Source organism: Cavia porcellus, unplaced genomic scaffold (genome assembly GCF_034190915.1).
Source record: "Cavia porcellus strain 051 isolate PalLab524CR breed Dunkin Hartley unplaced genomic scaffold, mCavPor4.1 scaffold_12, whole genome shotgun sequence".
In the NCBI taxonomy this organism is placed as follows: Eukaryota; Metazoa; Chordata; class Mammalia; order Rodentia; family Caviidae; genus Cavia; species Cavia porcellus.
The window spans coordinates 80,698,330-80,716,102 of record NW_026947495.1 but is presented as its reverse complement, the minus strand read 5'-3'; the positions used below and the strand labels follow the sequence as shown (position 1 = coordinate 80,716,102).

Here is a 17,773-nt window from a genome sequence, read left to right as displayed (position 1 = left end):
CCCCAAATTCAAAACCTGGAGATGGGATGGTGATTTTCTTTGTAGAACTTTGGATCAATTGCCTCTGGTCAGCAGTCTTGTTTTGGAAAAGCTGGTGACTAACATCTAGTACCACTTTTTGTTGTTGTTGTTTTTGTTTTTTGTCTTTTTGAGTCAGGGTCTCTTTATGCAGTTTAGGCTGACCTTGAGCTGACTTTGTAGCCCAGCCTGGCCTCAAACTTTCAATGATCCTCCTGCCTCAGCTTCCAAGTGTTGGGTTTACAGGTGTACATACCACGCCCCAGCTTCTGGTACCACTTCTAAATTGACAAAAAGATATTGATAATAGTTTCAAAAACATTTTGTGTTCACTGCAGATTGACTTTCACAAAGAACAGTCAGCAGTTTAACATATCTTTTTGCTTAAAAATTCCTTGAATGTGTCCCAGATGCATTAGGCACAAAAACCATCGTCTTCCTGATTAATGGCTTAGAAATAGTGCCGCTTGCTTTAGTAAGAACAGTGCCAGCTCTGGTGAGCTGATTTGCATGCCTTTCGTAGGTGAATGAGTGATGAATGAAGCGTCCCAGCAAGGAAAACGTCTGCTGATTTTGAACGCAAAAATCAAAATTTATGAAGTAACCAAAAAGTAAACCTAAATTCAACTTGGTATAAAATCTGACATGCTCACGTCCGAGTGTTTTTCTTTACATGAAGGAAAGTCCTTCCAAAATTGGACATCAGATATTTATTAGAAGAGATGGCTGTTTTCAATGTAAATTACAAACCTTCCATTTTTTTTTTAAAGAATGAATTGGTGGGGGAAAGACCAGTTTATGACTTTGTGTCTCCAGGTATCCCCATCCCCTACCCCGCCCTGGAACTGCACCCTGGGGGACTCTGCTGGCAGGCTCTGGGGACAGATTTCCTTACTGCCACTGGGTGAGGGATGGGGCTTCCTGTTGTTGAGTGTCCTGCAGTGTCAGGACACCCACCGCTGTGGTCAGTAGCCCCACTGCCCAGGACTGCCGACATCCTGCTGCGGTTTTGTTAGAATGCTGAACACACTGACAGTCATGCTTCTCTGGGATGTGAACTTTGTGTAGATTAAAAACATAAAAAAGGTTCATATTTACTTGTATAACTCCTAATGATTAATTATGCTGGATAATAAGAAATCTAAAATGGCAAAGAAACCGGTGAATTGTTATCTTTCTTTGTTTCTCAAGAAAAGAGGGAAAGTTTTTCCTTGCTCAGCATTCTCCTCAGATGTGTTTAAATATTTGTTCAAAGTGCAGAAAATGTATTGTTTAAAAATTACCTGTTTTAGTATGATCACAAAAAGTTCCGTGAATGGGGATTTATCAGTAACTCTTTTGATTGTGATTTAATTTTACTCTTTGAGACTAAAACTTTTAATTTTTCTTATTTTTTTCTTAATATAAGACTACACATAGAGCATTGTATTTTGAAAATGCTTTTTGTGATACTTTTTTGGGAAATAATTGCATTTACTTTCTTGTATAAGATAATTTGTCATATGAAAGAATAAGTTACTCTGTAAAATGCTATAATCATTTAAGGCGTGATCATATTAATACATATTTTTTCGGTTTTTAAAACTGTTCCCACTCACTTGTTACATTTTCCTACCTAAATTAATTATGACAGGCGCAGTTTGTCTTGTTCCCAAGTTACCAAAGCCACAGTCTTGCTCTTTTTATGTTTTACTTTCCAGAGAAGAACGACAGGTCAGACCTCAAGCCTTCAGTGTGGGATCCTCACTCAGGCTGCTGCTTGCTTTTAAGATTTTTTTCTTTATCTTGGTTTTCAGAAATCTGACTATGGTACAACTAGATGTGAGTTTCTTTTTTATTTATCTTAGGATGCTCTGAGCTTTTTAAATGAATGTTTTGGGTAACTTTGGGAAAACGTTGGTTATTATTTCTGAAAATATTTTTCCTGTTTGTACTTTTGTTCTGAGACTTCAGTTACCCCTATGGTAGATCACTGCGTGCTGTCCTCTAGGCCTTGAAGCTCTGATTCATTTTCTTTCTGCTTCTCTCTTGTTATTCAGATTTTGGAATTGCTATTTCCCTTCAAGTTCCCTATTTTTTTCTGTCTTCGTCTTCATCCTGTTACCATTCTCGTCTAATAGATTTTCAAATTTCAGTTACTTGAGTTTTCATTTCCAGAATTTGCATTTTTTTTCTTTTCGTAGCTTTTGGTTCTCTTGATAGTTTCGTTATGTGTTAACTCCTTTAGGTCCTGTTTTTCTTCATTTCTTTGAATTAACTTGGATATATTATAGCTGCTTTAAAATGTCTGCTTTGTAATTGCAACATCTGAACCATCTCAGGGTCAGTTTCTATTGATTGCTTCTTTCTTTGGTTCCTATTTTTATTTTTTATATACCCAACAATCTTTGATTTTCCACTGGACATTGCAGATTCTATGTCCTAAACATTCTGAGTTCTGTGACATAATGTGGTTTATTTATGCCAGCGGGCCGATTCGTTTTCTTGACCTTGGGAAGGTTTGACTTCACGCTTTGTTAGTGTGGATCTGTGGAATTCCCAGTGTAGTTTCCCTTGCTTGGTGGAATTCAGCTTCCTGCTTTGTCAGTGCCTTGAGTTTTGGCAGGTCTTGGTTCTTGGCTTCATGAAGGTAAGTTTAGGGTAGGCCTTCCTCGAGGACACTGTGCTTATTCCTAGGGGCCACAGAGTGCTCAGAAGGAAGGGGTAAGCAGTTCTTGTGACATCTTAGCTGGCTGCCCAAGCCGAGAGGGTCTCTTCAGTCTAGCTGGGCCAAGATTCCACAATGTCCAGAGCTGTTTCACCTTGGTCACTGCTGCCCTCTCAGCTCTGTAATAACTGCTTTCTACAAGGCTTCATGGCTTCTTCTGAGCGTGTGCAGCCCAAACATTGGGCAGAGATTCACAGGGGATCCCCATGTAGACTTTTGACTCTCACCTGCCAAAGCCCTTGATGTGCCGGTGTCCTGGTCTAGAGATTCTATACTCTTTAACTGAAGAGAACTCTGATCTCTGTGTGCCCAGCTCACTTAGCTGGCATGGATTCTAGCTCGCTGAACTGCGCTCTGGAAATCATTCCCAGGCTGGAGAGTTAGCTCAGTGGGATTCCTCGTGGGATTGCGGCTTATTCTGGGTCTTACCAGTGTCTGGCAACCTCTGCCTGTGTGTGTTGTAGTTGCACACATCAGGAAGGCTGGCCCAGTGCTGATTACTTCCCTAGGACCCGGAGGAGAAAGTCCTTCCCTGCTTTTGACTTAGAGTGAGAATGTTAGATCGCACTTGGTTTTTCCCCCTAGCGATTTGCAGCGGCCCCTGAAGTTGATGTCAGAGTCCCACAGAAGTTTGCACATCACAGTGCTATGTGACCTGCTTGCTATTTTGCCTTGCCATGCACCTTGGCAGAGTTCTCACGATGAGCGGCCTCGGAAGGCACAGCTCCCAGGTCTAGAGCACTGTGGGCTTATTTCTGTGATAGCAGGCCATACTGCATGGAAAGAAGGGCCTCCAGGTGGGAGGAATGTCCTCCTTTTTGTGGGGACTTGGCCATCTCCTGTGGAGAGCGATCCATGGGTGGAACTGCTGATAGGTTTACAACCCTTTCTCTCCCTGCAGGCAGAAGCCTGATAGTGTAGGGTGGTGGGGGCAGGCCTGGGGTGGTGGGGGCAGGCCTGGATTCAGGACAGCTTCTGCGGGCTCAGAAGAGGTTCAGGCTCTGTGGGAACACAGCAATGAGTAGTCCAGGAGTGGGTGCCAGACCAGTTCTGGCCAATGAGATATAAGGGGAAGATGGCGAAACTTCACCGTCCAATGAAAAGCCAGCACTAATGAAGACTTTGTTTAAAGCTTACCTTCTCCGGTACTTGGGACTCTGGTGAAAGGACTTGATATCCCAGCAGCTGCCTCCGTGACAGCCCAGAGGATACAAAGCTAAGGAGGGAAGAGCAGAAAGAAAGAGCTTGGAGGGGCATTCCAAAGTCCGTGCTATCCCAGGAGAAATCCTCCTGTCTTTAAGTTGCTGTTGATAAAGTGTGTTGTACCAGCGGTTACTCCTGAGCCTCCAGTGCAGCTGGAGGGGAAGAGTAAAAGCAGTTACAACGGTTGCATCTCAAGAGAGGATGGAAATGCGGGAGCAGCTGCTGCCGGGGTGACCACTCACGGGGAGTTCCGCGGGCTGATTTAATGTGTATGCAAACCGCAAGGTTGTCTTTAAAAGCAGCAATACAGTTTTGAAAACAGTAACCCCAAGGCATGTAGAAATTTTCAGAGGTGTAACATGATCAGTGATGGAATAATTCTTTGAGTGATTAGCAATTTAAAAATACCCAAGATGGTTTTCTTGGTGACTGCCAGATGAAAGTAGGCAGAATAATTGGAAAAGGAGATACAAGGGTAGAGCTGGGAAAAATTAGGGGAGGGGCATCCAGATTAAATTATGCAGTTAAGGCTATCATGATTAAGCAGGAATATGCCTAATGAATTTTAATTATTAATTAATTAATTGACTGCAAGACAAAGGTGACACTCTTAACTCCTGGACCATCCTCCTGCCTCAGCCTCCCAAGAGGCTGGAATTACAGGTGTGCACCACAGCACCTGGCTCCATAGTAAGTTCTTCCGGGGCTCTGTGGAGTAGATGTGCTGCGAATCTTGATTTCATAACAACAGTGCGCATGTCAGAAATGGTGTCAACTTTCTGTACCTCTTGGCAGGAAGCAGCCGCACCCCTTCAGTTGTGTCCTAAGAAGCCACCGTGTTTCCTAGCAACCTCTGGTTTTATTTATGGAACGAGAGATGGTCTCTATGGAAATGAGTCCCAGAGAGGAAGGGATTGAGTGGAACAGGAGCTGGCGAGGTGTGGCCCATTGGCACAGTCTGCGTTTTGATTGTGTTGCTCTTGGCTTAGGTTTTCTGCCCAAGTGTGAGGTTTTGTTTTTGTTTGTCTAGTTGGTGATAGTGTTTTTCTCTGCAGACCTCTCTTCATGTGAACTTTAGAACTCCTAATCGAGAGGGAAGAATGCATCCACTGGCATCAGAACAATAAAAATGTTAAAGATATTTTAGTCAATAGTTTCTGCCAGAAGCACAAAGGAAAAAAAGTTGAGAATATCAAAGCACCGTGTGCAAAAATTTGAGTGTCACTGGATCCGTCCAAACCAGGCTGATCACATCCTCCCTCTAGAAACTGTTCTCAGCCTGAGATTCCGAGGTGGTCACCATGCAGATGGGTTACAGTCACTAGGTTCCTCACTTATTGTTGGTCTCCAAGATGAGACTTCACCCCTCACAAACGTAACAGTATTTCTCATCACCACATCCTGAGCTCAGGGGATAGGAGACATATATGCTGAATATTTAAACTTTGAAAAGTTTTAGGGTAGAGGTGCTCTGCCACAAAGCCCTCTCAGAACACTCTCCCTCGCCTTGCACACACTTACCCATTTTTCTACTTTCTGAAGCAGTTCTGGAGGTTGTTTTTTTCTTAAGTGTCCTTGCAAGGTGTGATTTTTAAAAAAAATACAGTGAATGCTGCTGCTGAGCGCCAAGCAGCGGAAAAGCAAGCTCCTAAGCATGCCATGCTGTGTCCTGGTCTGCCTTATTCACCGGGTCTGGCACTGTGTGACATCTGGCTGTCCCCCGGTCAGAATAACCAAGACAGGGAAACATTTGGAATCAATTCAGGACGCCGAGACAGCCACAACTGTGCAACTAAAGACATGAAAGACACACGAGACAGTGCGGGGTTATTGAAAGTGGGAGCTCTGGTGCTACTCAAATGCTGGTAAGTGGAATGTTACTTATCTACACCGAGATAAGGTTCTGTTTCTGTCGCATAAATCAGTGTGCTGTTCCCTTCACTGTGAAGCTCTTGCTGTGAAAAAGTCCTCTGAACTAAGGAATGGATGGATTTATTGATGTTGTATTGCGTGTTCTTTTCACATGCTGGGTTGAGCTTCTTGCCCTGTCATAGAACAGGAACAACTAATTCACCAGCATAGCATTGACGACACCTTCAAAGCCAGGTGGCAGAACAGCTGTAAGTTTTGATTGTTAGTCTTCAGAGACTATCATGGCTAATGTATATGGCATTTTTCATATTTAAAAGCATTTGGACTGCAATAGTGGGCCAAGGCATTAAGGTCCTATGTTGTAGAGCTTTAAGATCACAAAGTTTAAGCCAATGTTTTATATATAAATAAGTAAAATTTAGAGTAATAATAATCTGTAGTTTGGTGAGGGCAGAGTCAAGGATGAAACCTAAGTATCCGGTGCCCCCGACATGATTTTTGTGTGTGTGTCCAGAAATGTAATCCAGTACTTCCCAATCCTTAGGAATTTGCTCACCATCTTCTTGATTTTGCCAAGTTGGTTTATCAGCTATACAATTAAGATTAAAAACAACAAAACCACGTGATTAACAAAGGCTCTGTCTTAGTCACTTTGTGTTCACTGGGACAAAATATCCAGCATGCACAATTTGAAGGAGGAGAGGTTTATATGGGCTCACAGTTTCAGGAGTCCCAGTCCATGGTTGCGAGGCTCAAATGCAAAACCAGCCTGGTGCAAGCACCTGCCACTGAGGAAAGCTGTTCCCCTCAGGGTAGCCAGAAGCAGAAAGCAGAGGAGCCAGGGAGGGAGATGCACCGTCAGGTCCTGCCCCAGGGACTGCCTGTAACTAAGCCCCACCTCCTACCAGCTGGGAGCAAACTGTGGTAGGTGGCACCAGCTTCCAGCCGTTGGGCAATCCCACCCTTATCTCTCTTGGGCTGGCTCTGCTCCCTGCCTGGAGGTTTCTTCAGCAGACAGTTTATGGTTTTGGTTTCTCCAGTTACCTTGTGTTTCCACCTTACTTCAGGCTTTACTGTCACAGCTTCACACACTGCTTGGCCCATCAGGGCTCCTAAAATGTGGAGGGAAGCCTTCCTGACTTCCTCTAGAATTTTGCATGCCTATATAATCCATGGGATGATGCTAAGATCTGCTGCAGGCTCATGCAGTGGCCAGACTTCCTTGTACAGTGGCTGCAGAGGCCTCCAAGTGCCTGGATGGCCGAACGCTAGGAACCAGCTCTGTAGGCCACCTCAGGAGCAGAAGCAGGGTGCACTGGGCTCTCTTAAAGCACAATTTTTTTTTTTTGTCTTTTTTCCTTTTTCCTTTTTATCGGCACCAGGGATCGAACTCAGGACTGCCTGCTTGAAAGGCAGGCGCTTATGCTGCTGAGCTAAATCCCCAGCCCCCTTAAAGCAAAATCTTTTGAAGGAGTTTACCTTTACTCTTTTACATCATTCAGCCAGTGGAGGGTGAGGCATCCTGAGATGCCTCAAGCTGCTTTTCAGATGTTCCCAATGCAAAGTATTTGGCTTTTTAAAAATGCTAATCTTTTCAGCAACAATTCTCGTTAGCCCCATTTCTATAGGCACTTCTTTTCTGGTAAAATTGAACACTTTTTAACATTTATTTATTTATTTATTTGGTCGTTTTGCATTTGAGCCTCGCAACCATGGACTGGGACTCCTAAAACTGTGAGCCAATATAAACCTCTCCTTCACTATGCAGTTCAGGCTTTATAACTTTGTAAACAAGGCTAGTCTCAAGTTTATAGTGATCCTCCTGCCTCAATCTCCTTAGTGCTGGGATTACAGGCTAATTACAGTGCTGGGATTACATGGCATGCTTAGGCATGTGCCACCCCAACCAGCTCAAAACTGAACACTTTTAAAATGGGCTTTTTGCTCCTGTTTCTCAGTATAAATCTGGCTAAAAGTGATATCCATGCTACACCCTGAGTGTTGTGCTGCCTTGCCGTTTTCTCTGCCGGAGCAGTTTGTTCACTGCCTTTAATCTCAGTCTCCTGCAAAGCCTCAGGACATGACTGAAATGTCATAAATTTTCTGCCAGAGCCTGGTCTCCAGTTCAACTGCCAGTGGAGCCCGTGTTCCCAGCAGAAATGCCCCGAGCCTGAGCTTCGCTGTGTGTGTCTCTGTCCGAGTTCTGGTCCTCTGAGCTCTGAACAGAGTCTCTCACAAAGCTTGCCTTACAGTGTTCAGAGCTTCTCTACCTGGAGTCTCCAAACCCTTCCAGACTCCCACCAGTTCTAGGGGCTTTGGAGCCATGTGGTCTGGTGTAGTCCTGGCAGTGACCCCACTTCTCTAGTACCAGAACCTGTCTTACATTGTCAGTAGGACAGAATAGACAACAACCACGATTTGGAGGGGGAGAGGTTTAGTTTTGAAGTTATCAGTGTTTGGGGACACAGGTTCTACAGTCAGGCAGACTGGTAAACATGGTGCCTGATGGGATGGATGACCTCGGAAAACTGGTTAACCTTTTAGAACCTGTTTCCTCCACTGTCAAAAAAAAGGAAAAAGATTAGGAACATGTCCTGTATCACATGGATTGGATGAGATAGGTATATAAAACTCTCAGCATGCTGCCTGAACAGGCTGTGAAGCTCCTGCTGGTTATGAACCTATTGTTTTGGCTGCTTTTAATAATAATGAGGGTGCCATGGGATTGCTCCACCTCTGGCTGAAGTGACAGTGCAGATTACCTGCTGGATGAATCCACAAGAAAGGTTTATAGATTAAAGTAGCACACTGGGCTGTGTCTGCTTACAGAAAACAAAACCTGTTTCTTTGTTACAGGGCTCTAGAAATTACATAAGATTTGAAATGTGAATGCTAAGTAAGAGTTTTAAATTCAGTGTCACATACCCAGTAAATCAACATACTTCCCTAGGTAATGGGAAAGCTGAAATTGGTGATGAATTCAAGCAAATGGAGCAAAGAAGTAATGTATTTGGCATTTCTTTTCCCTAATAGCTATCAAATCTAGCGGAGTGCCTGTTCTCAAGCTCTTTCAATGTGGTCACATGATTACTGACCACAGTGATAACTGCATTTTCATTAGTCATAAAAGTTGTTTTAGTTTGCATCTGAATTTTTCAAATATTCTTAGAAAATAAGCGTTGACTCTGAGGGGGCTGTTTTGGATGACTTGACTCTAAATTACTTATTACATATTTGGTGAGACAGTTCAGAATGTATTGTAATAACGCATCATTAATGGCTGAGCACAACAAAAGATTATTTATTTATTGCTGTTGCTTTGTGCCCCATGGGTTTGCAGGGTCTTGGCTCCTGCTGTCACTTAGGGACTCAGCCTCACCACCTTCCTCGTTTTTGCTGTATTAGATTATAAAGTCTCAGGCGTCTTGTCCTTGTGCTGTCTGATGCACAGCGACCTCTTGGTCAGGTGCTGGAGGAGAGAGAATTGCACGCCCTTGTATCACCAGTTGAGTGCCAGGGTGCCCAGGTGACACACTCAGGCCTCCCCAGAGTCCAGTGTGCAGCGTCATTAGCAGGAATTGCTTGCATCATGGTGAGGGAAACACAGGGAAGCCCCAGGCAATTCAGCCAGCACTCAGTGTTTCTGCCAAGAACGTCACAGGGCTTCAGCGCCTAAGACGACCTTGTATGGTTGCTGCATGGACAGATGCCGGCGGCTAGCGTGCGTCATGCTTGGTGTACACTTTGCAGGTCGTTCAGAGACAGGGTGACTAGGCATGTGCCGGACAGTACCAAGGCCAGAACCAAGTTGGAGTAACTGTGATGGCTCTGAATCCATAGCACCACCAGGGATCTTCCTTCTTTGCAAAGTGCGTGTTGGAGATTCGATGTCAGGGTCCCTGTGTTTGGAGCGGCTGTGGACTCTTCCATAGCCGCTGAGCGGGTTTTGGCAGTTTTTAGGTCAGTGCGCTAGTGTGTAAAGACGCGACAGTGTATGTTACTCCTTCACATTTTACTTGCAAGCGTTACTAACACAGGCATTTGTCTGCCTATACAGCGAGGTGGTTTCTGCTTTGTACCCAGTTATGCTAGAAACATGAGCCGCATTTTTCCTGGCCTGACGTGTGTCACTTTTCCAGAGGAGGCCTGCATAGACAGTTAGTAGATGTCAAGTACTAATCGTGAGTATTTTGTGGCGGAGTTAAGATAGCACTGGCGTGAGATTTAGAAATTCTCCAGTCTAATAAAACCCACTACTAAGCCCAGAAAATAATTGCTACCCATACTGCTAATTTTGTAGTGTTACATAAGTAACTTTTCATACTTCCTTAAGAATTAAATATGGGCATGGCTATAAATAAATATGTTTATAATGTCATGTCTTTATCTTCATATTCTTAAACTCTGTTTCAGCATTTTAAAATTCTGTGTCAACCTCCTCAGCGTGGTGTGCGCTTGGTGTGCCTTCTCCATGATTCATTCCCAGCCACTCTTTGGCACCTGTTGGACTTATGCGCTGTGAATTATCTACAGATTTGTGATTTTAATCCAAAGTGAGTGAGCATCTTTTAAAATTGATACGTTTAGCGTGTTTATATTTGAAAAGATTATTTTGGTATATTTGGACTTACTGCTCTTACTTTTTAGTATCTTACCGTTTCTTAGTTCTTTTCCCCTAAGCCCTCCACGGAAACCCTGGCTCTTCTCTCCTCCCCATTCCCACATCCTTCTTACTTTGGAAGTTAAACATTATTGTTTACTGCGTTGGCGTCATCCCCGAGCTTTTGATGCGTGCGACAGAGTTAACAAAAGCTGCAGTCAGTGTGTCTGAATGCCTCACGCTGTACAGGAATCTTGGGGTCTCTTTCCTCTCCCTCTTTTCTCTCTGTCTTGACGGTGTCTAATTCTGTCCTGTTGTATATACCTCCTTTCACATTGTCTGCTACTGTTATTGTTGTGGTTTTCAATAGGTAGTTGTGATACATTCTGCATAACCAGACAACAGCTTAACACAACAATCTATTGGATAAGTAATTTTATGAAAAAGAAACAAGACTTTCCTGAATCAGCAGCACAGGTACACTGGGTTTGGTTTTCTTACAAAACACATACACAGAACAAAAGTTGCATTACAGAATAAATGAAAGCATGTAGAGCTTTAAAATGTAACTTCAAGTCCTTGTTGATTTACCAAACGAAATACTATCTCTTTTCCTGGGTTAAGGTAGGTTATGAAAAAGCGTGGATGTGTCCAGCAGCTTCTCTTCACTCTGGGTGTTCCCTTAGTGGGCTGTCGTGTGTTCCTGGCTCATTTTCTGCCATCTTTTTGTGCAGGTGTGTTTGGCTTCCTGCAGAGCTGAGGTCACTGTCATTGTCATTGCGTGTGTGTCTGCCAGTTGCTCCCGCAGCCGGCCTGCCCTGATGGTGAGATGTTGGGTAAACACAGACCGCTTCCCAGCGGTGTGCACTTCACGTGGCCTTTGGAGCGATAACAGAGAACACTGCAGGTTTTTAGTCATTTTTAAACTAGGGGTTCAGAGTATCATGACTGAGATCTAATGGTGTCAGGGAGGGGCTCTTCAGGTTTTTGTAGCTGTAAATTTTGTGCTTATTTTACCTAAATGATGAATTATAAAACTCCCTGTGTATGCTCATTAAGAAAGCGTGATTTTTTTCTTCCTATAACAACATCTGTAAAACCAGTCCAGTACTCTCAAGGGGCATATTTTCTCAGTTTGTTGTAGTTTGTGTCATTGCCTGAATGACACAATTACAGACAGCTTGAGAATGGCAGTGTCGAACGGACCCATTAACCTTGGCACCAGGTCACTGGGTCATCCAGGGCAAGCAAGCTGGTTTTTGGAGTCGGGAATGGGATGGACCCGGCTGTAGACTCCAGCTTCATTGTTCCTGGGAGTCCTGGAGCCATGCTGAGCTGTTTCTTCCCATGTGAGCAATAAACTGAGAAGAGCAGCCTCGTGGAATTGCCTGGAGGACAGAAGCAGCGAACGTGTATGGTCCTGTACGAGGGAGTTGCTGCCCTTCAGGGGACAGCCCTGCCCGAACTCTCAGGAACTTTTGCTGAGCTCCAACTGTTTGCTATGGGGCAATGAAGTGTAACCGCGGGGTTCACTCATGGTCCAGCGGGTGACACACAGGTCAGGAGGAAACAGTCGTCTTTGCGTGTGTTCACAGAGACCGCAGGAGGGCGGGGCAGGATCGGTAAGTGCCTGAGACAGGCCCAGAGACGGGAAGGGCATGAAGAGGGCTTCACCAAAAGGTGGAATTTGGATCTAGCATGAAACAGAGAATACTGTGATGTGTGTTCACATAAAACAGTGCCGTTGTAGGATTAGGGAATCCCACCTGCCCATGCCGTCCATCCTCCTGAGGGACTCACGAGAGCTCTGCTGTAGGATGCGGTTCCCCCATTCCATCCGCCTGGCCAACTCCTGCCAGTCTGCTAATGGGAGCCTTCTCTGGGTCTGTGGTTCTTCTCAGGAGGATCACAAGTCACCCACTCGGGGCGCACCCTCCGGTCCCTGGAGAGTTCTCCCCGTCTCCGCTCGGTGCTGACTGCGGCATGTTAGAGTCGTCCCTTTGCTGGTGTCCCAGCTCCCCTCCTGGCTGTGCCCCGTGGGGCTGGGCGCTGGGCTCCTTCCCTGCTTTCCATGCTGTGTGCTCCCTGCAGGCTCACTGATTCAGGAAGGAATAGGTTTCGGCTTGAATAATTATGATGTAAAATAAGTATTTTTTACAAACAGAAGTACTCAGTAATTAGCCAATATTATGTAGTTGTCTCATAATAATTTTTGAAGAGTAATTTGTCATTCATTCATTTGTTTGGCCAACAAGATTAGTTTAGTATATACTTTATCTGAATGAATATTTTTAAGCTTATCTTCTATACCCAGATAATAGATAATGGTCAGCAATTCCAGCTTTTTTATTTTTTATAATTACTAGGCAACGTTCTGTCCTTTTGCTTCTTGTTTCCTTCCTTTAAAAGTCTATCTTCACTAATGAGAGTGCTGTATATTTACATAGGAATAGTTTTCTTCCCCCTAAATCAAGTGTGAGTAACACTTTGTATCCTGAAATCTCTGATCCTTTCTCTCTCTCTTCTAGCGGCCATAGATCTTTTCCTGAGAGTTATGTTTTATTTGGCAGGGAAAGTTTCTGTGGCATTTTGAATATTGAAATACACACCTGAATATTCACAACCCAACTGCTCCACCTCTGGTACCGGCTGTGCTGTGGACATTATTGCTAGACTGAGAAATCGCCACCCTTTCACTCTGCAGAAAGGAGCACTTCTCCCTCGGGTCTATCATTATGGTATAAGACACAATGTGAGAAGCAAGTATGTTAACAAATTTTTAAAAAACCTTAAATTTCCAACTTGAAATTTCCTACATTGACTAGTAGGATTCTAACTATTTATTATGTGTCTCTATAAGGTATCCACATAGGTAGATTTGTTTTCCTTTGTGTGTACATCTGTGACATACTTCTGATATCATAAACATTCCAAAAGGAGCCCATTAGAACTCAGCCCAGCATCTGGAGGAGGCTGAATTCTTGGTTCTGGGCTCTGTGACAGCATTTCTCTGTCTCTCTCGCAGTCTGACTGCCAAGCCTGTCATTTCTGAGCCGTTTCAAGGAGATGAGCAAGGGGAACCATGCTGTGCACCGGGGCCGTGGAGCTGCTGACGTGGGCAGGGCTGTGGGTCACCTGAGGGCAGGAATCCTGCAATTGCCTTTTAAAACTTTGGGTTATTACTGTAAAGAATGCCAGGGACCAGCCTAGACCACCCGGCAACATGGTATGCATTTTATTGTGCCTGAGTGGAGGCAGGCAGAGGGCAAAGAGCCTGTTGGTAGGGAGCAAAGAGTAGCGGGCCCCTTTCATAGGGATTGAAACAAGACAGTGGACACTAGGCAGGAGGATTTTCATAAACATCTTAAAGTTCTCGGGCACTCTTGCATCTCAGTGGGCGAAGTGCTTGAAGCATCCGGTGGCTCCAGATGTGTCCAGATGTCCTGGGACCTGCAGAATTCCCTGTCCTATGGTATCTCCTTTACACGTCCTGTGCTTGCTGATGGCAGCGCTGGGGCTGAGCTGAGTTTCCTGCTGAGAGTTGCATCTCTGCTGGCAAGCACACTGAGGCTGGGAGAATCAGGTCCGATTCGGGGCCTTACAATTATTTGTGCAGTTCTAACTATTTCAGTACTGCTAAGATCCAGAGCAGTATTTTCTTTTTGGTATTTATTATGTGGTGCTGTTTGTTAAGTGGTGCTAAGACAGAATTCTTAATGTCTTAGTTACTTTTTTCTTGTTGCTGACACAAAATACCTGACACCCAAATTAAAGAGGGAAAGGTTTATTTAGCTCACAGTTTGTGGAGGTTTCAGTCCATGATCAGCTGGCTCCAAGGCAGGGCAGCATCGCAGAAAGGCAGCAGTTGATGGTCCTAGAAGACAGCAAAAACAGCAAAGGGCAGTCAAACCTGTTTTCCTCCCTTATATTGTAAGCAGGCTACCGGCCCTGGGGTGGGTGTAGCACTCAGGTCATCTCCCTGCCCTCCTCTTGCATAGACTCCGGATGTTAACAAAATGAGGACACTGGCCCCCTGCTGAGTCAGTTAGTTAAACTTCTAAACTTCTCAAATTGACAGGATGAACAACATCCTAGAGGTAAGGACTGTCCTCTACACTCTAGGATGTAGAACTGCTGAGTTACTTAGTTCAGCTTCTAGACTTCTAGAGTTGACACAATGTATCAAGTATTACACTTAATTCAATCAATTAAGTTTCCCTCAAATGTGTAGAGACCAATGCTTCCTATTCAGGGCAGCTAGATTTGTTTTGTTTTGTTGTCATTTGGAGTCACTAAAATACTGTGTGTCACTCATCTGTTGCTATTCATTTTAAAACTTAGAGTCATGGAGGTTTTAGGTTTAGAAAGAAAACCAGTGATTGTTTTCTCTGTTGGCCTTATTTTTACCAACAAGAGGTTGAGGCCCCAGCTGGGTTGCCCAGGAAAATAGTTGGGAAAATATGTATGTGTCCTAGAATTTTTCTTTGCAGTGGAGTAGCTTCTTACAGGGAGTTAGGCCTGAAGTGGTTTTTAGTGTAGCCAAACTTTCCCTTGACACCTGGACATCTCAAAGTGATGACACTTAATGCTGAGCCCAACAGTCCGAATCTCCTCCAACTGCTGTCTTAGACTGCATGCCAGAGAAGCTGGGCTGCATTCAGGGGATGTTACTGTAAAAACACACAACAGAGCAAACCCTTTCATTAAAACGTAAAGCTCCATTCAGACTAATGGAAGGCTTGGAAGAACCACACAGCTGGTCCCTCCCTACCCCACCCCAGGCCTGCCCGGCTTGGAGCGGAGGTCCCAGGCCCTGAGACCCCTCCCTTTCTCTGTCTCTCCTCTGGGACCCAGTGAGCTGGAAGAGGGGAAAGTGAGTATTTGCGGCTTCTGCTGAGCATCATTTAATCTTTGAAGATTTCAGCAGAGTAAAACAATTCAGTTCTTTGGTGACTCTGAGAGATCTGACTCATATATTCGTTTAACTAGTTTTTTTTCTTTTTCTCTTCCTTTCTTTTTTATTCTTTTTGAGACAGGGTCTTGCTATGCAGTTCAGGCCGGCCTTGGGCTCACTTTGTAGCCCAGGCTGGTCTTGAACTTGCAATGGTCCTCCTGCCTCCCGAGTATTAGGATTACAAGAGTGCGCCACCATGCCCGGTTTAACTAGCTTCTAAAGTACTACTGAGATAGTCTCCCCAAAACTTACTGTGCAGTATGTCAGAGAGAGAGGGTATTTATTGAAGCAAGTTATTTTTTCCGGATGACTTTTATTATAGAATATGCAGAAATACTTTTGCTCTTACCTCTTTTTGTGGAGCCTCCTTCCCTGGGGTTGTAAGTGCTCACGTCTGCACCCCTGCTCACAGAAGGACTTAGGAGAGACAGAGATGACCTGTGAAGTATGTATGTGATACAACACTGTTTTTGCATAAAAATTTAAGCCTATTTATCTTTCTCTGCACTGAAACTGATGTGATTTAACTGACATGATTTATCATTTTCTAATGGTAGATGCTACCAATCCCCAAAAGTATCCATGAGCTGAAATAGTTCAACAAAATTTCTTTAATACCTCCATTAAGAAAAAGATGCAGGCCTGCTGGGCACCACTACCAGAAGTCCCTCTTTTCTGTGCACCCAGTGTGGGCAGAGAGAACCAGCAGATCATCTTCAGGAAGCTGTCACCAGAAGGCTCATTCCTGCAGGCAGCCAGTGGAGCAGGGACACACAGCTAGGTAAGCCCTGTGCATTCATAGGTCACCATTGGAGGCCCTTGGTTCCCTCAGGCAGCCACTAGCCACTAACAGAATTAGACAAACACACCCCTATGTGTCTACCAGCATCGTGGGAGTCCCAGTATAAATGCTCAGGCTGAGAGAAGCAGCCCCACCTCCACACACCCCTGATCGTCAGCGGAGCCCCAGTGTAGCTGCATAGCTCTGGAGAAGCCTGCTCCACACCCTACTACCTCCCTCTAATCTGGAATTAGAGGAACCCAGGTGTCTGTCCCATCCCCCTACACTGCTTAGGGGCAGCCAGTGTGAGACGTGTCTGGGGCCCCACAACCAGCTCTTTGGGAGGAACCAGGAGAATGTCAAGATGAAAGAGCAAATGGCAAACTGAGACCTCCAGGCCATACAGAACAAGTCTGGGAGATACAGTCATGGAAGAAAATGGAAGTCACACACCTGAAGTCTCTGAGAAGATAGCAACTGCAGCAAGGAAACAATTCCATGAGATTGTAAAAGCAGTCAAATCAGAAATAATGTCTCAGGTAAAATAGGAAATTATAAACATACTGAAAGAATTGTTCAGTGGGTATAAAGAAGACAGAAACAATAAATAGGAGCATAGGAAAATGATGGAAACCTTGAATGAAGGTAGAAAGGAATTACAATGCATGAAACAGCTTCAAAGAGAGATGCAGGAAATTAAAAATTCAATTAAAAGCTGGCAAAACCGCTTGAAAGGGACTGAAGGTAGACTTTCAAACCTTGAAGATAGGATTGCAGCTAGTGATGGTGAAAGGAAAGATCTCTTAAAAATAACACAGAATCAGGAAATAACAATCCAATGGTTGAAAGATGATGCAAAGAAGCATAACTTAAGAGTGATGGGTGTAAGTGAAGAAGCAGGTGTCAACAAAAATGAAATTAAAAGGATATTCACAGAAGTAATAGAAGAAAACTTCCTAAACAGGGGAAATGGATCTGGCATGCAGATAAGTGAGGCATATAAGACTCCAGCTAGCCATAACCAAAGTAAATCTACACCCAGACATATAATAATTAAGATCCCCAAAATTCAGCACAAGAATAGAATATTAAAAGCTGATAGAGAAATAGAGACAGATCACCTATAAAGGAAGACCAATCAGAATTGCAGCAGACTTGTTAACACAACTATCAAGTCAAGAAGAGTTTGGAGTAAAATGTTTCAAGCCCTGAAAACAACTTTTAACACAGATTGATATACTCTGCAAAACTATCTTTCAAAATTGATAGAAAAGTAAGATACTTCCATGATAAAGAACAACTGAAGGAATTCATGACCACCAAACCAACCCTACAGAGAGTGCTAAAGGGTATTCTAGAGAGAGATAAAGATAACCACGGTTCCAGGAAGAGCAGCAGAGGAGGATCACCAAACAGGACAGGCAACTGAATAAAGGGGAAAAGTGGAGGGCCAACAGCAGCAGGATAGCAGGGCAGAGACAAACCAATGTATGTCGGTTGTAACCATGAATGTAGATGGCCTCAGGTCAGCAATAAAAAGAAACACAGGCAGAGTAGAACAAAATACATTGATATACGGTATACAAGAAACACATCTAACTGGAAAAGAAATTCATAGACTAGACTGAAAATCAAAGG

The 17,773-nt window shown here is 44.1% G+C and overlaps 1 protein-coding gene across 4 annotated transcripts in view; it reads left to right on the top strand.

Moving 5' to 3' along the window:
• Positions 1–17,773, top strand: part of Hecw2 (HECT, C2 and WW domain containing E3 ubiquitin protein ligase 2) — a 345,745-nt gene that overhangs the window by 155,561 nt on the left and 172,411 nt on the right. The gene's annotated exons all lie outside the window — the stretch shown is intronic.